The sequence below is a fragment of the Alexandromys fortis genome, unplaced genomic scaffold, assembly GCF_014885135.2.
Source record: "Alexandromys fortis isolate MF-2015 unplaced genomic scaffold, M_Fortis_MF-2015_v1.1 scaffold_0, whole genome shotgun sequence".
Classification (NCBI taxonomy): domain Eukaryota; kingdom Metazoa; phylum Chordata; class Mammalia; order Rodentia; family Cricetidae; genus Alexandromys; species Alexandromys fortis.
This window is the reverse complement of record NW_026067949.1, coordinates 10,837,501-10,864,428: the sequence shown is the minus strand read 5'-3', so window position 1 is coordinate 10,864,428 and position 26,928 is coordinate 10,837,501. Positions and strand designations below refer to the sequence as shown.

The window sequence follows — 26,928 nt, the reverse complement described above, 5'->3', positions numbered from 1 at the left end:
AGCTAAAGGTCAAATTCAATTTTACCTTCAAAATTGAGGAGACTTGGGTGTGAAGGTGGCCTCTTAATAATAATTTTCAGTGGAAAATTCACTCTATAATCATTTTAAAAATCTTTAGGTTGAAAAAGGAATAATACCAACTCTCAGACACTCTGGGCTTCCAAAGGATTGACAGACTGGCACGAGCAATATCAGTTGCAGATTTGAATCCTCATGGTTCACTATACATCGAGCTCTTTAAGGAAAATATCTGTGAACTACAGGAAACAATGTTTGTCAGTTTTTAAACGATTTAATTTCCCATTGTAGTAATGCACAACCACTGAAGAGACATAGAGTTTCCTTTAAATAAATAATCATTAAAATTTACAGCAAATTGGGCAGTGTTCATATTTTCCATGTAAAGTGGTTCTTCAAGAAGAGAAAGAGAGGGGAAAAAAAGGCAGGTTAACCTAAACATTCATTCCAGGTGATTTTTCCACATGTATTAATTTTACAACAGTGGTACAGAGAGCAGTTTCTCCCCAGGGAATAAACAATAAGGCATTCAGCTACATGGCTCTCTTCTATCTTAGTGCATCTGGTACTGAGAAAGTATTATTCCCAACATTTTTCATTTAACTATGGCACAGTTTTCCATCTTTCCATGTCTTTAATTGGCCACTGCATCTGGAATAAACATGCCCATGTTAATAGCAGGTCTATTAGCTTTGCACCTTACCAGCTATTTCCAATGCTGAAACAGTAATCATTCGGTTAAAGCAATTGTCAGAGCTTACCTGGACTTTGTGCAAGACTGCACAGCAGTTCCAACTGCAAAAAGACTGAGCCCAGGTTGTTTCAGTGGCTGCTAAAGGCTTATATACCCTGGATCTGCTAGCTCTCTCGTTACCTGGCCTAATATTTGACCCCTAGCAATTCTCTCCCAACTTTTTCATCAGTCTTTGGCTTTCTGAATTCCTAGGTGAAATCTTACTTTGTACCCTTGTTGTGGCTCTTCTTTCTGCCTGCAAACATAGTCCTACAAATATCTCACTTGCCTATCTCCATTCTTCTTCAAGCATTTGCCCAAACAATCAATGCAGATTTACTCATTTAACATTTGTAATTGGCTTTAGCTCTCTGCTTTTCTTCAGCCTCTTTTCTATTTTTTTTCTTAACACTTTCAATTTTTATCACACTCCTCTTTATTCAATCATTCTTTCAATGTTAATACCATCAGCATATTTTATGCTCTTTAATTGAGGGGATTTGATTATGTCCACTTTTCCCTCCCAAACATTTGTCTATAGAAGGCATATAATATTTCAGATTTCATGCTGATTCAGTTTTTTTTTTTTTAAATAAGACTTGGTTCTATTTACCATCATTTCATCGCCAACTTCTTTGCTACTCACTTAGTCTTAGTCATCATTTTGATTTGCCTGGACTATTACTGTGAGGCTCTAAATGTGTTTGTTTTGTACCATTATTTGCACTCATGAAACATACACAAACTACAGTCAAACAATATGCAATTGATAAAATAAAAACAAGACAAACTTAGGACCTAAATTACACTGTGATAAAATGCCTAATTCTCCAGGGACCTTTTTGTTTTCACTCCAAATAAAACCTCTCATTTGATAGTAGTTCTTCATGTTCTATAGAACAAAACTCTTTACTTCTCCTGCCCAATTCATACTCTGCCATCATCTTGGACTCTCATGACTACATTTATCTTTGACAACCTACATTTCTACTTTTTAGACTATCATATCATTTTTCCAGATGTAGTCACAGTTGGTTTCCTACATCTTTCATGGATTTTTTTTTAATGCATGGTTCTTAATGGAACCCCACTGATCTCCACTTCAAATTCCAGATCTCCTCTCTACTTTATAGTACCTAAGAGTTTTATTGGGCTACTTTTGCTTATTCTTTGTCATACATAGCAACAAGTATGTAAGCTTTACAATGTCAGTGGTTTTCTTCTGTTTTGCTCACCATGCTGTCCCCATAGTCTGTCATAGTACCCAACACATACAGACACTCAACTAATAACTGTTGTGGAAACAAAATGAAATATGTACTCTCGGCATTTGAAAATGCTCAGAGGAAATGCATGTGCATTAGTCAGTGTCCCAGCAAGAAACAAATGACACATTTGAACTAATTTGATCAGGGTTTAATAAAAAGACTGTTTACAGAGGTGAGAGAAGGGTATAGGGAGAACACACAGGGGTCTGTTATGTCTCCAGGCTAGAATCACTGCCAATCTCCCCTACCCTCTTGAATGTAAACTGAAAAAAATAATGTTCTCTAACACAGTCAGGTTTCAAGATTCCAACCAGGTGGAAGAAGATAACATGTAGGTAAATATAATATTAGCATAGGTGATTTTTAATGTTATATTATATAGGCAATGGTCAACTGTTTTTCATAGTCATAGCATATATACACACACAGAAATCTTGAGCTATATACCACATTTACCTCTTTTAAAAATAAATTTATAGTCTAAAAGTGTGTTTGTCCTCTAGGTTTGCCATTTTCTTCCAACTGTTTGTGAATGTCTACATTTCTGAGACATGGATTAGTACAGTGTTGCTAAGGACAGGAGTAGAAATACCCATTTAACAGGTCATCACAGTGAAAATTGATATACTTGTGAGTGTTGTAGGAAACCCCTTGTTTTTTTCCCAGCTGCCCAGACTCCCAAAATAACCACACAAAACTATATTGTTAAAATCACTGATTGATCTAATAGCCCTAACTTCTAATTGGCTAGCTTTTACATCTTAATTTTGCCTATTTTCATTATTTTATGTTTTACTGTGAGGCTATTGGCCTAACAGCAAGCTTCTGGCATATCTGTCTCCGGTGGCTGCTCCATGGCTTCTCACTGACTCTGCCTTCTTCTTCCCAGCATTCAGTTTTATTTTCCCTGCCTAGCTAAGTTCTGCCTTGCTATAGGTCCAAAGCAGTTTCTTCTTTAATCAATGATAATCACAGCATACAGAGGGAAATCCTACATCATGTCAGCAGTCTATATTGCTTTTGTAAATGGAAATAGTTAAGACAAACTGAGGGAGCACAATATCAGAATACTTCAGATAATGCACATAGAAAAAAAAATCCAAAAAAAAAAAAAAAGGTGATCTTTGCCCTTAGATAGAAATAACAGAAAGAAAACCAAATCACAGGGGGGTCCAAGAAAATGGTAATTTTAGGCACAGAGGAAAAGTGTGAAGATCACTTTGGGAGAATGTATTAGGGTTGTCTAGAGGAACAGTACTTCTGGAATAAATATAAATTACGAAGATTGATCATTCACTTGCCTCACATAATATAAGCTAGTCCAGCAATGGCTGTCTGTACGTGAGGAAGTCTAATTGCTTGGTAGCTTCTCAGTTCGTAAAGCTAGACACCTTGAGTTCTGATGTGGAAGTCTGGAAGAAGTTCTGGAGAGCTACCATTGCTTCGTTCATATTAAAAGACCAAAGATTTTGGCTTCTGATCTCAGTGGAAAAGGGCAGTGGGAAGTGCTTCCTAAACATAGACATTATAGACCCACTGGGAGGCCTGTGTCTCTTTGTTGATTCCATAGGCAATCAAGTTAACAAGTATTGCAAGGAGCAAAAATCTCAGTTCACTTAGAACATAGAGTGTCAGGGAATTCTAGAGTGTAGATGGCAGTTACAAAATTACTCATGGGTCAAGATGATGACTTGTAATGATATTTTATTAAAAATGAAGCAAAACCAATTAGAGAGTTCCACATCCATGAATGGCAAGTACTGATGTTGATAGGATGCAAATGACCTTAGGAACCACAAATATCAGTATGGAGGTTCCACAACAAACAAAGATAACAGAATTTTCCTGCCATATTACTCATGGACATATACTCAGAGCTATCAAAGTCAGAATACAAAAATGTATGTTCAGGTTATTGCAGCATTATTTGCAAGAGACAAGTTAGGGACTCAGAAACTCTCTCTCTCTCTCTCTCTCTCTCTCTCTCTCTCTCACACACACACACACACACACACACACACACACACACACACACTAAAATGAAATGATGTCATTTATAGTAAATTGAATAGAACTAGAGATTATCAAGTTACACTTCTATCAAGAAAAGTGTTCTATGTTTTCTCATGTAGAACCAAGATTCCTCTTTTAAAAAGACACTTGGATTGCTATGTATAATGAAGAAAGATAGTTTGTTTCCTTTTCTAAAAAAAAATAAAAAAATAAGTGAACAAAAACAAAAAAGACACACAAATAAAAGAGATCATTTTGAAAGAGGAAGAGATCAAGTTGGGGAGAATAGTGGTAAAAGAGGAAGGCTATGATAAAACAAACAGAAAACCATTATGCACATGTAAGAATGAATCAAAACCAGCTGGTACTGACCTTTAAGGTTCATTCTTATTGCTAGCTTTTGGAGTGCTGGAAATTTCTGTTTACTCTACTTGCAGAGAAAAATATCCAGCAATATTACTCAGCTATGGACCTTGGGAATATAAAAATGACTGTACTGGCAAGGTATGACCACAATAGAGAAAACTGATGATTTTACATTTATGAACACAATGGCAGTATGTGTATTCAGCGGGCTTAGGAAGAAAGTGAGAGATGGGGAAGAGAAAGTGACAGAGAAAGTGAGTGAACAAGAGAAACTACATTATATGCATGTGTGAAATTATCAATAAAAATAAGTTTATGCATGTGTGAAATTATCAATAAAAATAAGATGACTTTAACATCTTCCACCAATTAATTCCAACATTGTCATTTATATTTTATTTCTCTTTAAAATTCATTATAGGAATTTATTTGATCACTTTCTTTATCAATTTATTAATTAAAGAAATAAAAATTTATTTATCTTGGGTGGTAGTGATGTATGCCTTTAATGCTAGTACTTGGGAAGCTGAGGCAGGCAGATCTCTATGAGTTCAATGCCAACCAGAGTGATTTCTAGGATAGCCAGTGTTTTTACACAGAGATCTATGAAGTGGGATTCCCCTCTGTATGCCCTAAATATGTTTTATTACCATTTGTTAATACAAAATCTGCTTTGGACTATGGCAGGGCAGAATAGAGCTAGCTGGACAAACTAAACTGAATACTGGGAGAAATAAGAAAGAGTCAGGCAGAAGCCTTGTAGCTGCCAAAGGAGAAAGACACTGGGACCTTACTAGTAGGCCACATCCTCACGTTGTTACACAGATTAATAGAAATGAGTTAGTTTAAGACGTAAGAGATATCTAGGAATATGCCTAAGCTATTGGCCAAACGGTGTTGTAATTAACATAGTTTTTTTTTTTAATTATCCAGGTCTTGGCAACAGGGAACAAAGTGAACAATCTTTAGTTACTGATCTTCCTGCTTCTGTCTCACAAGTGCTAAGATTAAAGACATGCACCACCACAGGAGGACCAATGGAACTGAATCAAAGATCTGGATATCAATCCACACACCTATGAACACATGATTTTTAATAAAGAAGCTAAAAATATAAAATGGAAAAAAGAAAGTAGATTCAACAAATGGTCCTGGAATAACTGGATATCAACACATAGAAGAATGAAAATAGATCCATATCTATCACCATACACAAAACTCAAGTCCAAATGGATCAATGAGCTCAACATAAAACCAACCACACTAAACCTCATAGAAGAGAAAGTGGGAAGTACATTTGAATGCACTGGCATAGGAGATCACTTCTTAAATATAACTCCAGTAGCACAGACACTGAGAGAAACAATTAATAAATGGCGTCTCCTGAAACTAAGAAGCTTCTGTAAAGCAAAGAACAATAAGACAACATGGCAGCTTACAGACTGGGAAAAGTTCTTCAGCAATCCCACATCAGACAGAGGATTGATCTCCAAAATATACAAAGAACTCAAAAATTTGACATCAAAAGAAGAAATAATCCAATAAAAAATGTGGTACAGACCTAAACAGAGAACTCTTAACAGACAAAACTCAAAGGACTGAAAGACACTTAAGAAAATGCTCAACATCCTTAGCTACCAGAGAAATGCAAATCAAAATAACTCTGAGATTCTATCTTATACCTGTCAGAATGGCCAAGATCAAAAGTACTGATGACAGCTTATTCTGGAGAGGTTATGAGGTAAGGGGAATGCTCTTCCATTGCTGGTAGGAGAGTAAACTTGTACAGCCTCTTTGGAAATAACTATGGTAGTTTTTCAGAAAATTAAAAAAAAAATTCTATCTCAAGACCCAGCAATGCCATTTTGTGGTCTATATACAAATGATGCTTAATCATACCACAAGTACATGTGCTCAACTATGTTTTTACTAACATTATTTGTAATAGCTAGAACCTTAAAACAACTCATATCCCCATCAGCTGAAGAGTGAGTAAAGAAAATGTGATACATTTACATAATGGAATACTACACAGCGGTTAAAAATAATGACATCTTGAAATTTGCAGCCAAATTGATGGATTTATAAAATATCATATTGAGAGAGGTAACACAGACCAAGAAATACAAATATAGTATATATTCACTCATAAGTGAATTTAAGATATAAAGTAAAAAAAAAATACAGCATACAGGCCACAGAGAAACTAGACAGCAAAGAGGACCCTAAGAGAGTCATACATGGATCAACAAAAGAAGGTGAAAAAGCAAGAACTCCTTGAGTAAATTGGGACTGTGGGGTTCACAGGAGAGGGTCAAAAGGTAGAGGCAAGGAAAGGAGGGTAGTGGAGAAAAATATATAACTCAATAAAAACAATAAAATAAAAAATAGAGAAAAATTACAATGTAGTGATTTTGCAGAGGATTCAAGTTTGGATCCCAGAACTGATATAAGGAAGGTTACAACAGTCTGCAATTTCAACTCTGGGGGATCTAACAGACGCTGGATTCTGGGGCACTGAACTTTTGCACAATCCCAAACAAGTTTTGTATGAGTACAATTATACTTTAAATTTAAATGCCAGTGAAACTGTCAAAAACCAGAGAACAGACTTGAATTTGGTAAAAAGAGATCTATTTAATCGAATCTAGCTTTAATAAAATTCCACAGACATGTGAGCACAGTTTGTGATCTGTAGAGAATGAAATGAAATACTTAGCATAGAGATTACCAGACTTCCCAAAAACTGGACTAGTATAGGAAAAAGTAGAAATAGTTAACCTAATAATATTTAGGTTTCTTTCTAAGTTATTTTTCAAAATAACAAATGAAGATATTCAGTGAATCCAAATTGGGATGAGATTTAAAAGTATAAGCTTAGTTATCCAGTAGTGATAATATCTGAACATGACCAAAAACAACACATAACAAAACCCTCAGCTCCAAACATACTAACTGGATTTTACATTGAATTTCAAGAACAAAGACAGTATCTAAAAATCTATAGAACTAAGTAAAAGGAATTTAAAACGGCCAAAAAAAACCCCACAGTTGTTGACTTAGAAATGCAAACCTAGGTAGTTTGTCAAAACTCAAGCAAAATGATAGCAACATGGATTGAGAGTTTATGATAAACAGAAAATTACAAAAAGACTTTCCAAGCACCAGTTCTGAAATAAAAACAATTCCAAGGAGTTTTATGACAGAGACGATAATGAAAAGAATAAATCCAAAACAATTGTGATGACACTCAACAGTGGTAAGAATACAATAGGTTAGGGAAATTAACTAACTCTGCTTCTACACAAAGGTAAATCTATGGGTAATGCTATTTAAAACTTGTCTCTGATTCTTACATTAAGGATTAACTTGTTAAATATGTCAGTATTGCCAGAAGTTAATAGCATATCTGAAGTACCTTAGGCAATCTGCAAATACTCAGAAGGATAAATGGAATAAGAACCCTTATGTTAGAAAAGATTAAAAATAAAAAGCCACAACTAAAAGTGGGATAGAAGAACCACACAAAATAAGATTCTAGAAACACTCCAATATGTTAATAATCTCTCTGCATAGACTAGTCTTGGTAATTAAAAGCTGTCATGCTAGAAAATAAAACACTACCCAGTTATAGGCTGCTTATAAAACACCAACTTAAATCAAATTAAAACAGAAAGCTTAAGTACAAAATTACCGAAAACTTTCCAGGCATTTACCAGCTAAAATACAATGTAGTTATACTGTAATAAAGGAAAGCAGACATAAAGTGAGAAGATACCACTAGAAATAAAGAGTATGCCTCCATAAGAGCAAAACTTGCAACTTGATGGCAGTACAAGGCAATTCCAGAGTTATAGAAAAAAAAAACTTATAATGTTATAATACAAATAAACATTTACAGTACTTAAAGGGCCAATTAAGAAAGCAATATCACATTACAGCAGATTAACACACAGCACTCAATAATTGTTAAATCATGTGCGAAAAGAGATCAGTGCGCATTCGACTAGTTGCATATACTTGACCATATATAAAATCCTCAATCTGGCAATGGAAGGGCCAAATTTGTCAAGAATTAGTCCACAAGGCTATCAAGCACGGCTTCAAAACATTTTTATCAGTACTACAAAAAGGCATGTGTTGTAGAATCCTAGCACCGGCAGGCAGATCTCTGCAAGTTTCTGGCCAGCCTGGTCTACAGAGCTAGTTTCAGGACAGCCAAGGTTGTTAGACAATGAAACTCTTTCTCAAAAACCAAACAAAAACAAAGAAAGAGCAGGTGTGTCTTATGATTAATTATGATATATGTTATACGTAAAACTTACCTTTAACATTTCAATAAAATTATAAGATTGCTGCCTTAAAATTCTTGAGACAAAAAATTCAATATGGAAAAAATAACTATATAAATGACTAAGTGACAACTAAAATATTACCCATCAACAAATGAAGATTACAATTATAGTGTTCTCCCATAAGAAACTTGTTAACTGAAATATTCATCTTACAAGGGAGAAAATAAAAGCTGAATGTTTACTAGAAATTAGATAAAGAGCCACAGAATAAACTCAGCAAAAATTAAATGAATTGAATAAATATGAGCTACCATTATGAGGACTCACAGGGTTGATTTACATTTTTTGAAAAGGGGAATAAAGCAGGCAATGTTGTATAAGGATTGATTAGAAAAGGAAGGGAGATAAAAATACGAACACGGCATTGCTGGAATTTAAAACAAGAATGTAGGGAAAGATGCAATGCAGATTTAAAAGCACACGAGGAATTCCCTTATGCCACTAACTGTGAAGTTTTAGGTTAAACTGATACTCTTTTAGCAAAGATGAACTCAACAAAACTATATTGGGGATATAGGGAGAATTAATAGTCTATTTTGAATCACAAGAAAGCATCATTTGTTTAAAACCTAAGTGAGTATGATACAAGTCCTCAAAATATGTATTAGGAAGTTCAAAGAGATAGGGTAGAAATGCAGTATTCAAGTATCACTAATGTTTGCAAAACATGAAAACAAAGAAACGGCTGGGAAATTAACCATGCAATTTAATGAGGTCAAACTTCTTGTACCATAAAAAAAAAAAAAAGAAAGGAGGAGCAGGAGAAGAAATAGTACTTTCATATCCTGTCCATGGATACAACTATAAAAGTATCTAAAACATACATTGACAAAGCAAGTAATACCTTGTGGGTTAACAGTACTTATCCTTTGAGTGCAAAGCTACTTAAGTTACTTACAGTATGCTGTGGTTTTAATATTAGCAGTATTTTCTCCCAAGATGCATGCGCAAAGGATTTGTCCTGTGATATGCCTATAGTGTGAAGTGCTGAGGATTGAAGGGAAGTCACATGGGAGGTATCTAGGCTATTGATGCATGTATTTGCAGGGCATTTTGGGACCCCGTCACACCACCTGACAATCCCATCATAATATGTTGTGTACAGCAGCAGCCCAATTTGAAAGGCCACTGGGCTTCCAACTGAAATCTCCAGAACCAGAAGCCTAAATAAACCTTCCTTTTTTTTTTATCAACAACTTGTATCAGGTGTAATAGTAATGCTAATCCTATTAATATGCCAAATTAAATGAGAAATGTGTGGATATCTTGAGTCTATTTAAACACCCATGTTTACTGCTACAGTAGTCCCAATAGCTAAGATATGCAACTAGACTTGATGCCCATCAACTTATGAAGAAGAAAATTTCATATACACAGTTGAATTTTATTCTGTTGTGAAGCAGAATGAAATTATGACATTTTCAGCTAGGTATGGAACTGAAACCCATTATTTTAAAGAGTATATGTCAAACTAAGAAAGCAAATAGCAATACTTTCTGTAATATATAGATTCTAAATTTGAAAATATACACACATACAGAAACATGTAAACAAGTTGGCAGAGGAAAAAAAAGAAAATTTCATGAAGATGGAAGTATTAGAATACACTAGATTAAGTAAAATGAATACTTATTCATGATAAATACTCTTCAAAATCCGAACACATTAAGGAGAGTCCTTGAATGATAAAGGATCTCTAAGAAAAGTGATCCATTAAGTTAATTTTCCTCAAAGTTAGAAATTACTTAGAATGCCCAAGTTGTCATTCTTTACATTATTTTCTCTCTCTTATTATCTACATGAGGCTAAGTGGTACAAAATAAAAATTAATAGTACAAGACCTAAAACTTAAAAAAAAATCAGTTTCCATGTAGCAAAGTTAAATGAATCCACTGAAGTTGTTTTCAATTAACATAATATTTAATATGTGCTTCATAAAACTCATTTATATTTTCCTCATATAAACTGTATATATGTAATTTTCAAACAAGATTTAAAACACATGCTACATAATTAAAGGACTTTATGACCTTTAAACACTAGTATTGTGCATAAGATAAAATAAAACAAAGGTGTAGAGAAACACTCTTAGTAAGTACAATGACTCAGTGTTTTAAAATGTCACCTTTCCTAAATTAATGCATAAACCCAATAGAAATTCCAACAGGATTTTTTATAAATAATTACATGAATGGATATAAAATTAATATGGATAAGAACAAATAAAGATGAGAAACGTCTTAACAATTAATCTGAGTAAAATACCCCCCCCACACACACACACAAAGACTTTCTATAACAGTATAAGCAAAGACAATAGTGTAGGCACAAGTTTGGGCATGTTTACTAACAGAAAAGAATATTGTGGTCAAAGAATCAACACAACCATGTAAACTTCATTCATTGTAGAGGTGATATTTCAAATTGGGAGGTCTTTAAACAAGTACTGCTGTGGAAGCTGCTTATTTACATGGAACAGTAAAAAAAAAATTTCATCTTTACCTTACATGTTCTTCATGCTTAAGTAAATCAATCGTTGATGTTTTTAATAAAATGTAGATTTATATACTCATGAATTTATTAGATAGAAGGACTTTTTAATGTTTAAATACACATATATACAAAGGTAAAAATGGAATTACCCTGTAGAAGGGCAACCATGCCTGCACTAAATAGCATAGGCAAATAAATAAAATTCTACTCCCAGGAGAAGTTGGACAGTTTTGCCCCATAGATATCAAGTCTTCCTGGTTATTGGACATTTCTCTGTTGTTCTCTAAACTTGAAGGTAGGGCCCTAGCGCTGATGACACCGCACACCTAACTACCACTGACCTGGATGTGTCATTCCTATAGCTTCCATTGTGCTGGAAAGTGCTATACATGTTAGCAAAAGAACAAAATAATCATAGTTACACAACTATGAACCTTTTGGACTGCAGTAATGTCTAGCTTAGTAAGGCAATACCTGCTAATGCAATAGGGGCATGAATGTGACAGGAGAAACCAATCATCATTTTCTTGGATGTATTGGATGTCTATAAGTCCCAGTGCACAAGATAAAACCTATCCTTGATGTCACTGTAAAGCCAAGAACCTGTAGTCAAAGGTCATAACATCTGGGGGAGAGCCTATTACTATTATATTGCTAAATGCACATAGCTTTAAACTGCTTCCTAATAACTTATTGTTACCTATAGATTAATGCACTTTCAATTCTCAGCTGAGAAACTTCTATTTCAGTAGATGGTGATTAACACAGATATTCATGACTGGTCAAGGTGCAAAGAATAAGAGACTGCAGACTTCTCAGTCCTTAAAGAAACATTTCTTTTACACTTCCTTCTTAAAAAAAAAACATGGAAATCATTAAAGAAGTAGAAACAGAAAGAGTGTATGAACCAGAGGCAGTGTAAGACTACAAAGAAAACAACGTCTTCTACACACAACAGGATAACAGCACATATGAACTCACAGTGATTATACTAGAATGAACAAGATCTGTGCAAGCCCAAGCCATGCATGGAGGGAGAAGTTAGACAAGAAGTTCCACCTCTAGCTAAGGGTCTACTGGAATTTGGAAGCATCTGGGAGGAGAGTCAGTTTTTCTTAAGATTACTGCCCACTCTATATTGACCACACTCCAGTTGAAGGCCACACATCAAGAACATATGCTCAGCACAAACTGGACATTAGAGGTGGGCAGAGGGCTGGGGGAAAAGACACCAAGTTGGGTAAGAAAGGAAGAGAGGGTGATCTGACAAGGGTGGAGAAGGGATTAACCCAAACAAAATATTATGAAAGAGTCTCAAAGAACTAATAAAAAGAAAGAAAATAGAAGAATTAATAAGTACAAGTATGATTAAATGTTTTCAGATTCTAATAAGTAGAGAATATCATAGCGAAAAGGCACAGAACACAGAGAGAAACTGTGAGAAATAAACTAAAAAAGGACAGGGATATAGGATATGACATAAAGGGTAAGAAATCAAAAGTATAATTAAACAACATGTTAAAATGGACTAAATACTCAAATAAGCAGTAAAATATGAACTGTACTTGTCAAATACACACAAAATAAGTAAGTACAAAAATTGCAGTAAAATCACATTAAAGTAATTTTATAGATAACAATTTAAATTTTCAGCAGTGTTTTAGGTAGGTTAAGAATGAAAGATATAACTGAGAACTTAGTTATTTTTTGGAGTAACACAAGTACAAAGACTATAGGAATAAAAACTTGATACAATTTAGTTTTGTTGAAGGTGTACCTATTGGGGTTGTACAGTATTTCCTTCAGTGTATATAATTTCAATCACTTGTTGAATGGACATGTTTAGGATGCTCATAAAATCTGTGTTTAAGAGTTCACAGCCAGCTGCTTTCCCTAAGGTCATCAAATAAAGTGTGGTTGATTCAAGCAATGCAGTTGTGAAAGTAAGTTAAAGAGGGCTTCTTAAGCTTTTTCAAATCATGAACCCTTTCACCCCCCAAAAATTTTACATAATCCTGGGAATATAGATTTAAAAAATGGGTATATAAATACAATATTTACTGATAATTAATAATAAAGTTTTTCATTTAAAAATAATTCCATGTTAAAATTGATAATTGAATATTCATTGAAAGTACACACAAATTTGTACAGTAATAAGAGAGATGTTCTTGGATACCTTGACTGACTATTAGATACTGTAGGAATCAATCCTAGAGTGGATTGATATTCAACTTTATGATTGCCAGTGCTAGAACCTGCTATACATGAAGGTAAAATTTGAAATAGCAGGTGCATGCTTTGGGCCATTTCAGAAATCATTAGAAATTCTGTCCTAATCCTATGCCAAAATAAATTTAGCAATTGTCTTATGAATGTCAAGTCAGTGGCTCAAATAGTAATTTTTAAAATCAAACATTCTAACACAATCAAATCCAAAGATATGTTAATTTGATACATGCTGAGGAATGAAGGCAGGGAAATACTAAAAGCCTGTTTTCCATAATTAAACCATCACATCTCTATAAGAGCAGAAACATTTGTATTCACAGTAGCAACGCTGTAGCTCATGTCATACAATAGTCTTAGCTCTCAACAGAGGCATTTCAGAAGGTGCTGCTTGGTGCTAGCCGGAATGATACTAAGCCCAGACCAAAGGACACACACTGCACATTCAGAATCAAGGCTGTGGTGACCGTGTGCACAACATACTATGGGCAAGCATTTCCACATATACCCAGAATGCATTCCACGTTTGATTGTGAATTAATTCTTGATTACTACATGCTCAAAGGTTTTTAGTATTATGAACAGTCTTTGCAGCTCCCACAGTCAGTTCATTGGTTCAATGTGGGTCATAGCCCATGAGTTAAGATGCTATGATGATCCTGGAAAAGTTTGCTTTTGAAGAATAGTGACATATATGAACTATTTTCAAATCAGGAAATATTATGATTATTTATTGATATATTTTATATTATTTATTTACATCAGAGTAATCTGTAGAGAGGAGACTGGGGATTCCAATGGAGTGCTATCATTGTTTCAGTGAGGTGTTACTCCTTAAACTAGAAATACAGCAGGTTCCTTATGTTTTATACTCTCAGTATATAACGCATAGAACATTTTACGTGTATTGTGACATGTGCCTATATAATATATGTGGTATTTTTGAGATGTCGTGTCTAGGCATCTAGGAAAGCATACTTCATTATTTATGAGTCTTCTGGTTATCAATACAATAAACATCTCAGGCTGATATAAGCAAGGTTTGAATTCATTGGTTTGAAGAACTGAAATTATAGTCTAGAAATCATGGTTTGAATGATGTTTTAAATATTTTGGACTCTTAGATGGTCCTTGCCCTTGTTTGGAAAAACACATCATAGTAGTTCTCGTTTTATAATCTGGGAGGGCAAGTACATCAGGAAAGGATAGTACCATTCATAATCTTTTGGACATAATTTCTAAGACTGGACTTTGCTGGGTTTGCCTGTGCTGTGCTGAATCACATGTTTGCTTACATATGAGCACACACTATCAGCTGCAGGTAACAGTGCAGTGCCTTGGGTATAACTCAGATGACTACAGAGAGTGACAAGTGCTCACTTGATGGAGAGCAGAGGAGGTGCTTTCCCTTTTCCCAAATCCCACTTGGGGAGCTAAAACCAGGAAACTGATAAATGAGATAAACCAGGCAAAAAGGTCCAACATACTCACAAAAGTCTGTTGAAATTCGCATAGATACTAATCACCACTTCATTAATTTATGGAAAGTGCACATTATAGTGATTTTTAAGTCAGAGGAAACTGGGTCAAGTCTCAGCTTTCCCCCATGTTATCATAAACTTAAGATTTTCTGCAGCACAGAAATTATATTTCTACATCATAAGAGTGTTGTGGGGATCAAGTAATATATGCAAATTGAGCTCCTACACCATAGCAACAGGAGACGAACACAAGCTCTCTCCATCACTTTTCTCGCCCTCCTTACTGTCATCCTCAGCCTTGTCTTCGCTACAATCATTAATTGAATATTCACTATTTTTTCGGACAGACTTTTGAGAATTTCTTTTAGGAGCTATGGTGGGAAGAGCATAAAGACAGTCACAACTGTCTCTATATTATCATCCCCTCAGTTTTCATTTTTAACTCTTGTCCTTGTCTCACTATGGTCTCTCTATGTTATGTATGTATTGTTGAGATCTTTCTCATTCAACATTGTATCCCTTCAGGTAACTTGTCATACCATAGGGGAGAGGAGAAGGAGGGGCACAGCTTCAAATGAGTCTTTGCTGATTAGCATGTCTATAGCATGTCTACGCGTGTATGACACTGCGTCACACGTGCTGAGTAACATGCTGCAAGTATCACGTCTCCTGTGCAGTAAGAACTACATGTTATTCTCACTGTTACTAGAGCCATATTAAGTCACATAATGGATCTAAGTTAAAAACTCATCATAAATTCTAGGGCTGAGGTTGGAAATCAGGATGTTCGAATCTTCATAATCTTTGCGAAATTTCAATGGAGAAATTAAAAATAAATGGGAACGTATTGTTGACACTTGCTGTCTACCGCATTCAGGCAGAAGGTTTCTGAAGCTCACGTGTGAATTTCTTCTCAGCATTAGTACCAAGGGAACTAGCGTGTCAGTCTTTACGCTTTATCACACTGCCTCTCAAGCTGGCACCCGCAGATCCCAGAGGACTGCTATGTGCTTCTTAATAACTGTTTACTGAGTAAGCAAAATGATAAAGTTCTCCTCAGAGATTCGATTTCCTTAATGACAGAAATTGGGGCTTTCCATTCTGCTAATCCCTTCCTCCTCGTCAGTCAGGTAGCCATAGGGGACCGTCAGCTTTATTTCAAATCTCTTCTCACAACGTGCAGAAAGCAAGGCCAGTGTGGAGATGAAGACCCCAAAGGCTCAATGGTAGGCAGGAGACAGACAATTTTCCCAGACCCCCATGCATGCCACTATCCCACCTCTGCATACGTTGCCGTAAAGTCAACTCACACTATGCCAGGCATGTGTAACTTTTGAGGATACCATTTGTTCAGTCCTGCCATCTTACTAGTAAACCTTCAAAGCTCCAGGAACTGACCTTCCCCATGGTCTTCCATCACATTTTGCTTCGCACCAAACCAGATTCTTTCCCTATAAATAGTCCCAAACAAAATCAAAATATATTTTTAAGACTAAGAATACCACAGCAATACCTAAACACATGTGCAGAAAGACACAATCAATCCAGTACCTCCCATAATGCACTTCAGTATTTGCTTCATGTCAAATGGTGTAGAGTGAATATTCCTTGTGAGGAAATAAGGTCCCAGAGACTCTCCTGTCTGCATTAGGAGCTGGTGACAATGTGCACCTATCCAGCAAGGCCTTTGGCTCCTGCTTTCTTGGAAGTGCTTATACTGGAGAGGGAGTCTTGCTTGTCTGTGCTCTGCTCCCTTGAGATAAGTGCCCTCAAGGAGACCTAAGCTGCTCCTCTCTCTTCCTCCCTCACTCTCCAGTAATCATGTGTGAGGCAGGCTGGCTTTGTATAATTGGAGTCTGTTCTGCTGAGCCAGCTCTCCCTGCAGGCTTTATATTGAAATGAAAATACAATGTTTTTTAGTAGGCTTGAGTTGTAATCTATGCTCTTTGGCGTCCTTTACCAGGAATCCTGTACTAGGGGGACAATTGGGCATCTGATCAGCCAATAGCAAAGCTCGTGTTTTGTTACATTTAGCTAGTAGTTTTGTGCCTATTTTCTGTTTTTGTGTCACGGAGAGACGGATATATGTGTCTCAAATATTTTTTATTTTATTTTATTGAGTTATACATTTTTCTCTGTTCCCCTCCCTGCCTCTTCCTCCCTTTCAGCCCTCTCCAATGGTCCCCAATGCTCCCAACTGACTCAGGAGATCTTGTCTTTTACTACTCCCCATGTAGATTAGATTCAAGTATGTCTCTCTTAGGGTCCTCTTTGTTGTCTAGGTTCTCTGCGATTGTAACTTGTTGTCTAGTTTTCTTTATTTTATGTTTAAAAACCACTTATTAATGAGTACATATGATAATTGTCTTTCTGGATCTGGGTTACCTCACTCAACATGATGTTTTCTAGCTCCATCCATTTGCCTGCAAATTTCAATATGTTGTTTTTTACTGCTGTGTAATACTCCATTGTGTAAATGTACCACATTTTTCTTATCCATTCTTCAGTCGAGGGGTATTTAGTTTGTTTTCAGGTTCTGGCTATGACAAAAAAAAATGCTGTTATGAACATAGTTGAGCACATGTTCTTGTGGAACGATTGAGAATCCTTTGGATATATACCCAAAAGTGGTATTGCTAGTGTCTCGAATCTTATACTTTATAAAACTCCATAGTAGGAAATTCTCCTTCACGCTGCAGTATATAGTATATTCATATTTAAATGCTGGACCAAAGCAAAGAAGTGTATGGATAGCACCCTTCTAGAAGATCAAGTGTCTTGGGATCTTTATGCAAAAGTAAGACAGGAATCAAGTGAAAAAAAATGCCTAAAAATGTAAATTTCACCAAGATAAAAAAGGAAAAACTAGAACAAAGGAAATGGCAGTGATTTAGAGGTACATGCCCTTTCTTCTTCAACTTATATCCTCTTCTGGGCTATTCACACCAAGGGGCATAGAGATAGCTGACATAATGCACATTGGATACTCTTCCCTAAGAGAAGTACAATTTACATAACTGATAAACCTCCATCACCTGAGATAAGGTGCTGAACCCAGAACTCTCTAAAGTGGCATATCTTCATTATTGCTGCTTGTACTAAATCTGTTCATTTCAATGGCATTAACACTGCATGCATGTAATACAACTTTGTAGAAGCAGGTCCAATATTAAAATAGCTTTTAACCTGATCAAAATATGTGTAGTTCTATTTTGAGAACGTATAAATTTTTCATGTAAAGTTAATTGAGTCACTGAAGTAGTTATACAGAGCACTGAACTGGAAGCTTGATACAACACTCTGATGTGTTTCTTGTTATCCAAGTTTATTTCAATAAATTCAGAAGATGCATTCGGGATAATGTTTCTTGTTATGAGTACAACCTGAAAGCATTTAGTAAAGTCAGCTTGTCAGACATCTGAACGCCCTCTCTGGAGAATTATCTAGAGAGAGACTTGAAATTCTACCTTTCTCTGCCAAACAGAAGAAAGAATCTCAGTGTTTTCCTTGCTAGTAGTAGGTCTATCAACAGCCCCAATTCCACAATCACTGAAAGTGTGTGGGGCTAGTATGTTCTTGGTTAAGGCCTCAGATTCTGTAACCGGCATTAAATCTCCTTGGACCCTTCCCTATAGACAGGCTTAGATGTTTACTGAGGCATGAAACAATTGTACCATGTGGGACCAATTTAGACCATTTTCCAAGATTGTCATGTTTCTCTTTCTAGTCACTCAGTTTTGGTACTTACAGTGATATAGATATATGGAAAAATGACTGGTATCTTGTGATGCTCCTCAGTGATTTGTTAATAATAGATCATTCCAAGCCACAAATGAATTGGTCTGGACCTGTGCTGCTTCTGGGGATGATATTGGCATAAGAAGCTTTCAACGTCTTCTTTGAAGTTATTTCCAATGCAAATGTACTATATCCTCTACAGGCACTGATTGATCATTCTGAATGCAAGTATTTCCTTATGAGACATAAACAATGTGAGAACTAATATTGCATGTATATCCAAGTGATGTTGACCTTAGTGTGGCAAATTTGGAAATTCAAAGACAACTTTTCCATATATGTGAGTGTTTATGTATGTTTAAAACTCATTTACAAACTTTATGTCTTTGTAAACATGTCACACTGAACTTCCATTTATGGTTTATAACTACTGTGGCCTAACATCTAGATTCTAAGAAGACATTTCTGAGGCCACATATGACAGTCATTGCTTCAATGAAACCAAAACCTGTTTCCCTTTTCTACATAACAATGTTCTCCTTGCAGCTAGGTGTGCTCCTGTGATCAGGGAACAACACACCAGCAAAGTAGTGTCTGTACTTTGCAGGCTTGAGCCGTGCAATCCATGTTCATCCCCACTTCTCTGATTAGAAAGATATGTAAATGATGATTGGCATTGCCAGGCAGAGACTCACAGCCCAACAACCATCACAATTTCATTTTATTAGAAGTGGCCTTAGAATGTTTACATCAGCAAGAAAAAAAACTTCTTTTTTTGTTTTTAACTACTATGTTTTTTATAGAGCTATCTGCTATAGTAGTTAGTCTACCCTAACTCCTTTCCAATTCAATAATTGGAAATTAATTTTTATATAATCCACACCTTATAAAATTATGACCAGGCATCTTTGTGTCCTGGTGTATTACAACTGTGTATGCCTTAACGTTCAGCATACACAATACCCTATTGGAAATGTATTTGTAGGAAGCAAGCACATATTTGGGAGGGGGTCAACTTTGAACTATATTCAAGATCCTAAACATATTAAACAAATTGAAAATGTCTGAGGAATGTTTAAGAAGATAGCCTATGAAGTAAGGACTAGAATGAGAAAGAGCAGTGAGAAGAGAGAAAATGAGGAAGCAGAGGAATGACCAAAGAAAGAGAGAAAGGAGACAAGGAAGAAAGAAGGAAAGGGGAGAAAAAACTGTCATGGTCTAGTCAATTTGTAATTGCCATTTGATGCTTTCTACCTTTTTTCTAAGGATATCAAGCTGGATTGAAGGTGCATGAGTATAAATGTATGTGTGTGCTATACATACAGTCATACTAATTTTTGCATACTGATCACACAGTTTGGGGCTCTAGTTAAATATTTGCTCAATATCATTCCAGTGTTATCAAATCTGTTGTATACAATGATTTCCTGAATTAAATTAGATAATTATATATTTGTTGATATTCAAGCTTATAAGAATAACTTCATTGATCTCTATTTCACTATCTTCTCCAAAATATTCTAGAATCTAAGCTCCACAAAGTATGGGTTGGAAATGGACTTTTTGTGTTGCACTCCGGAGATATATTGATGTTTATTTTGAGTTTAAGTTAACCCTACAAATATAATACATGTCAGATAGGGACATCTTTTACAAATATTAAAAATTATCATTTGTAGATGATTGAGAGAAAACAGCAACTGAGTTCAATACCTGCTGGCCATTAAAACCAAGAGACTGGCTTAGATGATTTTGGTTCATCATTTTACAAGCTCCTTGGAGAAAACTTCTTTGTTCTTCTAACTAGATATTTAAGTAGAAATATTTATGAGGTAAAAGTATACATTAGCATTATATATCAGATACTTATGAGAATTATGCTTGGCCAACACTTTTAGTAGTGTTAAATTAGTCTCTAAGATTCAAAAAAAGTAAAGAAAACTCACATAAAATTCTGTATTGGGTTTATATAGAGAATTAGATTTGATAGTATTTCAGCCACATCCTAGTTTGGTAACAATTAAGTTCCCAGAAACACACCACACACACACACACACACACACACACACACACACACACACACACACCAAATTTTAAAATCTCTCTTTGGAAGACTATGACATCCTTTGTGCTAGAGTTTCTGAAGCACAATTAATAGAAATTCAGAGAGAGAAACTGGGGTTCAACCTGTTATAGCAGCCAGCCACTAGCTTTTACCTATACCTCAGGCCAATAATGGTGATCCTACCTCCAAGACTCTCAGAATGAAAGTGATTCCGAGAGCTGTTTCTTCCCGTTTTATAATCCTCTCTAGCTCTGGGATTAAAAGTGTGCACCACTAAGATTAAAGGCATGCACTGCCCAGTTTCTATGGCAACTAATGTTACTACTAGGTTTAAAGGTGTGTGTTAACACTGCCTGGTCTGTAAGGCTGACCAGTAGGGCTGTTTTACTTTCTAATCTTCAGGAAAGATTTATTTATTAAAATACAAATGAAATGCCACTACAGGTTTCCATTCAGCCCAATTCACTGATGAACACATTGGCTGCAGTGTATAAACTAATGCCACCATTACTCCAGAAAAAGAGAAATAAGCACAGAAGTTCTGCTCATTCTCACAACCATACATGTCAAGAGAGGAATTCTGAGTTCTGTGTAGATTTCTGCTAGAACCTGTTTATTGCTTTATCTTAGCATTCTTTCATTAGGTCCAAGAAGCAGACAATGAAACTAGGTCCCATAGGCACTGCTGTCAATTCTGGTTGTTGCCGAGATACCACGGAACTCTGAGTAGATTTCCATATGCCACGTACCTTTATTAAAATGGATAGAAGTTTATTCAGTCCTTCATGAAGTCCCGTTTATGTTTATGGAGGTCATCCCTCCCTCAAGTTGTCCTACAGAGCCACAGTAGCAGCAGAGTTTCACCCTTCACGATGAAATAGTGGCTAATAATGAGGGGCCTGGGAAATGACACTACCGCTGGTTTTGAGGGGATGGCAGAAATCATGACTTACGAGATATGGATTTTTCCTAAACACATGAGACCACTTGCCATCTCCAGCTAACGTATTCCTGGGATGCATCGGTGATGAAACTAGATGTACAAAGTAGATAGCATCCTAGTTCATGGAAGCAACAGATAGACAAACGTAGAAGAGAAAGAAAGAAACTGCAACCTGCAGGTGGGTTACAATAGCCTAATACCATTTGAGGATCTCTCTGCACCACTACTTTTAGAAAATGGAGCCTTGGGGGAGGGTTGAAGGTGGAAGGGGAGAGGCATGTAGGGGAGCAGAGAAAAATGTAGAGCTCAATAAAAATCAATAAGAAAGAAAGAAAATATTAAATAAAAATGGAGATGAATAAGAATTAATACACTTGTAAAATTATACAAGTTCTATTTGTATATTACCCTGTCATTCAACCAAAAAAGAAAAAGAAAAGATAAGAAAATGTAATACTGGCTTGTATATCACATTGGCTCACCATAGCAAAATAACAGAAAAAAAAAGCCCCAAATGATTTACCCATGAAAAAGAAAAGGAAAGTAAAATTGGCCTCTTTATATTCATAGTGCAGTTAAAAAAATGCCTTTTACCAAAATATTTGAGTCATGAATTCATCATGAGGGATAAATGAAGACTCTTTTAATTTCTTGTGAAACTGAGACTGTGAATTATTACTTTTTATTTTTTAGGGCATACATCAAAATGACTTCATAGATGACTTTCATATTTCAAATGCTCTGTGGTCTGCACTGCGTTTTCATAGTCCTAGTCATCCAGAGATGCTGCCATACCAATGTTCAAAGGGCATTTCCTCTTTGTTGTGTATGCTTTCTTTTCTGAGAATCTCATACATGAGTACTATTTTTAGGTAAACACTTCCTGAAAATATTTTGTTTCAAAAGCCAACAGTTTGGGAACCCGCCTCGATTCCTGACTATCATTAAAGAATGTCTATTGGTATTGAAGAAATTATAATTTTGGTGTGTGTGTGCGCGCACATGTGTGTGTGGTATATGCAAGTGTGTGCATATATGTATATTCACGTCTGTATGTGCCTATGTGGTGTATGTGTGTGTGCCTATGTGCATGTGCGTATGCCTCTGTAGTATGCGCATCTTTGTGCATATGTATCTATTCACCTACGTGTATGTGGGGGCTATGAGTAAACTTTGGCTGCAATCTTCTATTGCTTTCCATAATTTGTTCTGGAAACAAGGTCTGTTTGACCCAGGAGCTCACTTATTCAACTAAACTGACCCCAGAGGACAGACATATACCACCTGTCATCTCACCAACATGTAAGACTGGCGTTGACAGGTACTCACTGCTTTACCTGGCTTTTACTATGTAGGTAATCTGTATTTCAGCTCAGCTTTACTGACTCACCTCCCAAGTCATATAATTTATCTTTTATTCGATTTAATCTATTTGCTGACTTAATGTAGTTACAATAAAAAGCAAATAAATAGATGAAAATTTAAGAACTGACAATTAGTTCTTCCTAAACCTATAGTTTATCTAGGTATAAGTCCTTTTGAATTAGCATGCAGGGTGCTGGAATCCCAGTCAGCTAGCCTGAGTGGAGAATCAGGGAAAAGTTAAGTTGTTCAGACATGTTCCCTCTGAATACTTCATTCTGTATTACCTCACCTTTCACAGAGACATAATAAGAATTATGATAAGTTCCAACTGCAGTGAACATGTGAACTCACTAGTTATACCTGATGGCTAAAGTTACCTGTTACAGAGAAATTTCATAGTGTCTGCTGAATGGAAAAATGACACTCATATATATTTTGTAACAGTAAAAAATAAATCTGTGTTGCTCAGCTAAACTCCATCTTTGTTTTCTGTATTACTGAGGAGTTTGTGTTGTTTTGAGACTAGTTTAATTTAAAAATGTGAAAGATACCAACACTCCAAATTCTGATTATTCAGTGCCTAATTGATGACATTTCTTTTAAATGCTCTTTTTTGAAACACAAATACTGCTTATCCTCGGGGCTTGATGTAAGTGTACCATCCTCCATTGTGCTGCTGCTCCAGGCTGGTCTTTATGTCACGGTTCAGTATTCTCAAATCGTGTCAGGGTAGAGATAATGGGGAGGACAAGGAATGCATCCATCATTTCATTGCTGTGTCCTTTGCATCAAACGTGGGCTTTGAAAACAATATTTATGGAAGTAATGAATGAATTTACTACTTGGCAAGATCAGGGAGAATGCATAGGTCACCAAAATATAAGAAGGAAAAAAAATCAGAGTCCTAAAGTCTCATATTTGCAACATTAGTTAGAGGGTTACAGAATGAGGAGCTATGTTGTGTTTTATAGACTATGAAGGACACTGATTGAAAGAAAAATCAACATATTTCCCTGAAGGTATGGATAATTTTAATATACTACAATGATCAAGAGATACATAAAAAAAAACCCATAGTAATTTCGACAGTTTTTACGGGGATGACATAAGAAGCTGCTTGTAAAAGTGATGAAACTTCTATGTCAAAGGACTTTGGTTACCTCAAATATTAGCACATTTTAGGTAGTGATGACTGAACTCTAAACACATAGCCAGAAATAAGTCGTCCCAGTATTCAATACCCACACCTTGTTCTTGGGTTGACACTGGGATTCTCCCTTGGATGCTTGACCTGTGTCTCTAGGGTTTCACCATGACCTCAATTAGAGTATATGAGGCCAAGGCCAGAGTGCAGAGTACTGATTTATCATTGGTTGCATGGAGTTCCTAGTTTTCACTGGGAATGGATTTACAGAACATGTAGTGCTAATGGTGTGTCAACAACTGGAATCTTTTTCTGGAAAAATCCAACCCCTTAGTAAACATCCTGGTACTCACATTGAGCAAGTGAGACCTTCACTGTCATAGTGAAAATTTCCACATTTGGCAGATCAAAAGTAGCTGGAAGGAGACTGTAAGTCAATAGCACTTTTCAGACTACAACGAATAGCTACCTTTGTTTGGAAAAATAAAGAGAAAAAGAAATAGTTATGCTTGGTTATGCTTGGTGCCAGTAATATTGAGGGGCAGTTTCCAGCATGGAACCCACAGGAGTTCACAGTACCAAGATTGGAAAGTCAGTTCTTTGCATACGCTTTCATTATGTGGCTTGAATCAGGAGTAAATTTTTAGATGATTGAGGAAGCCTGTTTTCACTAATTAGAAGAGCGCATATCTCCATATAAAATGAACCCTAGAAATTATTATTAGATTATAATACTAATTTCAGATTCTTTGCATATCCCCACTCCCCCATGATTCTCCTGATGAAAACAGTCTCCCCCCACTGAGCTCAGCCAGCCCTTAGTGTGGGTTCTCTCATACAAATGGCTCCTTTTAGCTGGAGTTATTTCCATTATACTGGTAAGGAAACCAAGGCTCAGATATCTGCCCTAGTCAAATGGCTGTAAGAAGAGAAATCAATGCCAAAGGCCAGCTCTTCCTGACATCCCACCAGAGCATATGTATCTCCATGTCTCCATGTGCTCTGCTCTCTCAGTAGATTCTTCTGAAACATCATTGCCGGATTTTGTGTCATTTTCAATATGTGCTGGGCATGGATAAAAGAAGAACATGAGCAACAAATGTGTGGGCATACAGCACCAATGTAAACTATTTTAACTTTCCTTATAGTTTTCCTGTGGTACAAAAGAGCCCCCAATTCATACTTTTTAGTATTTTCATTAAACATCTCCCATAACACTGCCATATTGAAGAAGCAGATTAAAAGGGCTTTGGGGTCTATGCAAAGTAAAACAAAATGCCTTGCACTTGAATTAATGCAACTCAGAAGAGGAACAATGGACTGACTAGTCAACTAGGCTGAATGGTTTAACACAATGGGCCCCCTTTTCGTCCTGTCTTTTTGTAACCTTAAGCAGACTGCTAACCTGATTAATGGGAAATGATCCCTCCCCACACTCTGGCTTTTATAACTGGAAGAACAAAATAAAACAAACAGTCTTTATAAATAAATTAAAATTCTAACTAAAAAGCTAATTATAAGTGTATTTGTTTTGTTGGAGGTAAGGCACATCTATTATCATAAAGATAATTAACTCAGTCTGACAGACCTAATAAAAGGACAAGTTTAGCACTGGCTTAGCCGGAAGCCAAAGGCAAGCAATTTTTATAATTACTAGTTATTGTAACTGGGCTCAGAGAAAATGGTCTGTGATATTTAAACAGTAATGTTAATTTGCATTTAGTCCTGCCCCCTTTTCCCATGGAAGAGTAAGAAAAAATAAAAAAGGAAAAACTGCATTAAGTACCAGAAACCTCAATGATTAAAATATATTTAAATATATGAAACCCCCCAAATCAAAACCTCTTCCTCTATTAACTCAAGTTCTCTGAACTGATCAGGGTGACGGTACCAGGCAAATGTCTTAACAGTCAACAAACAATTTGTTCACATAGTCTAAGATTTCAGCATATACATGGACGATACGTAATCTATAATGACGATTAAAACCTTGGTGTACGGACCCTATTTCAATGTTCCCATTCAGAGATTGGTATGACTGTCCCTATCTCAGCTATGTGGAGAATTGAGGGGATTGGAAAACAGCAGTGAAACAACGAACACTATAAATAGGCAAACACTTTCACAACCAAACACTTGCAGAGTCGGAAAGGTGAAACAAGAAACAAAGGGAGAGGCATCATGAAAAAAGCATACACGATTCCAGTTTCACCTGGCAGATGCCCTTTAACTCCAGCCTGTCTCAACACTCCACAGCTGACTCACTCCTGGAGTAAAACAAATCAACCTTTTTAAGAGTGGAAGTTACTCTTTAACTGCTCCTATAATAAAGGCTGTAGAAATAAGTAATAACCGGTGTCAGAAAATAGGTTCATAATACAGTATGAAAAGCACTTTAAGGTAAAACACCTGTTAGTCAAGTACAGATTTTATTATGTTCTACAAATATGATGATAGAGGCAGCCATTCCATTTGGTAAATATGTTGTATAATTTCTCAATATAATGCACAGTCTTCGCTCCCGTTACCAAGGTGAATATTTAACCCATCAGATTAATGAATTGCATTACCAAATCTTTTGGGAAAAGGCTGCCAGAGAATGTGGCAAATAGGGGTTTCTCAGCATTTCCAAGTTTCCGCTTTTTATTTATTTTTTTCACATCCTCTTTGGTCCTTCCTCACATTAAAATGATTTTTATCCCATTTTCTGAGGTATT

General features: G+C 36.0%; 1 long non-coding RNA gene across 4 annotated transcripts in view; it reads right to left on the bottom strand.

The window, feature by feature from the left end:
• LOC126506610 (uncharacterized) overlaps positions 1–26,538 on the bottom strand; it is a 262,482-nt gene extending 235,944 nt beyond the window's left edge. The window contains exon 1 of one of the 4 annotated variants that reach the window (XR_007593273.1): positions 26,424–26,538. This is a non-coding gene — a long non-coding RNA (uncharacterized lncRNA). The remainder of the gene's footprint in view (positions 1–26,423) is intronic. The other 3 variants (XR_007593270.1, XR_007593272.1, XR_007593271.1) reach the window with 3 other exon arrangements.
• Positions 26,539–26,928: the final 390 nt, after the last annotated feature.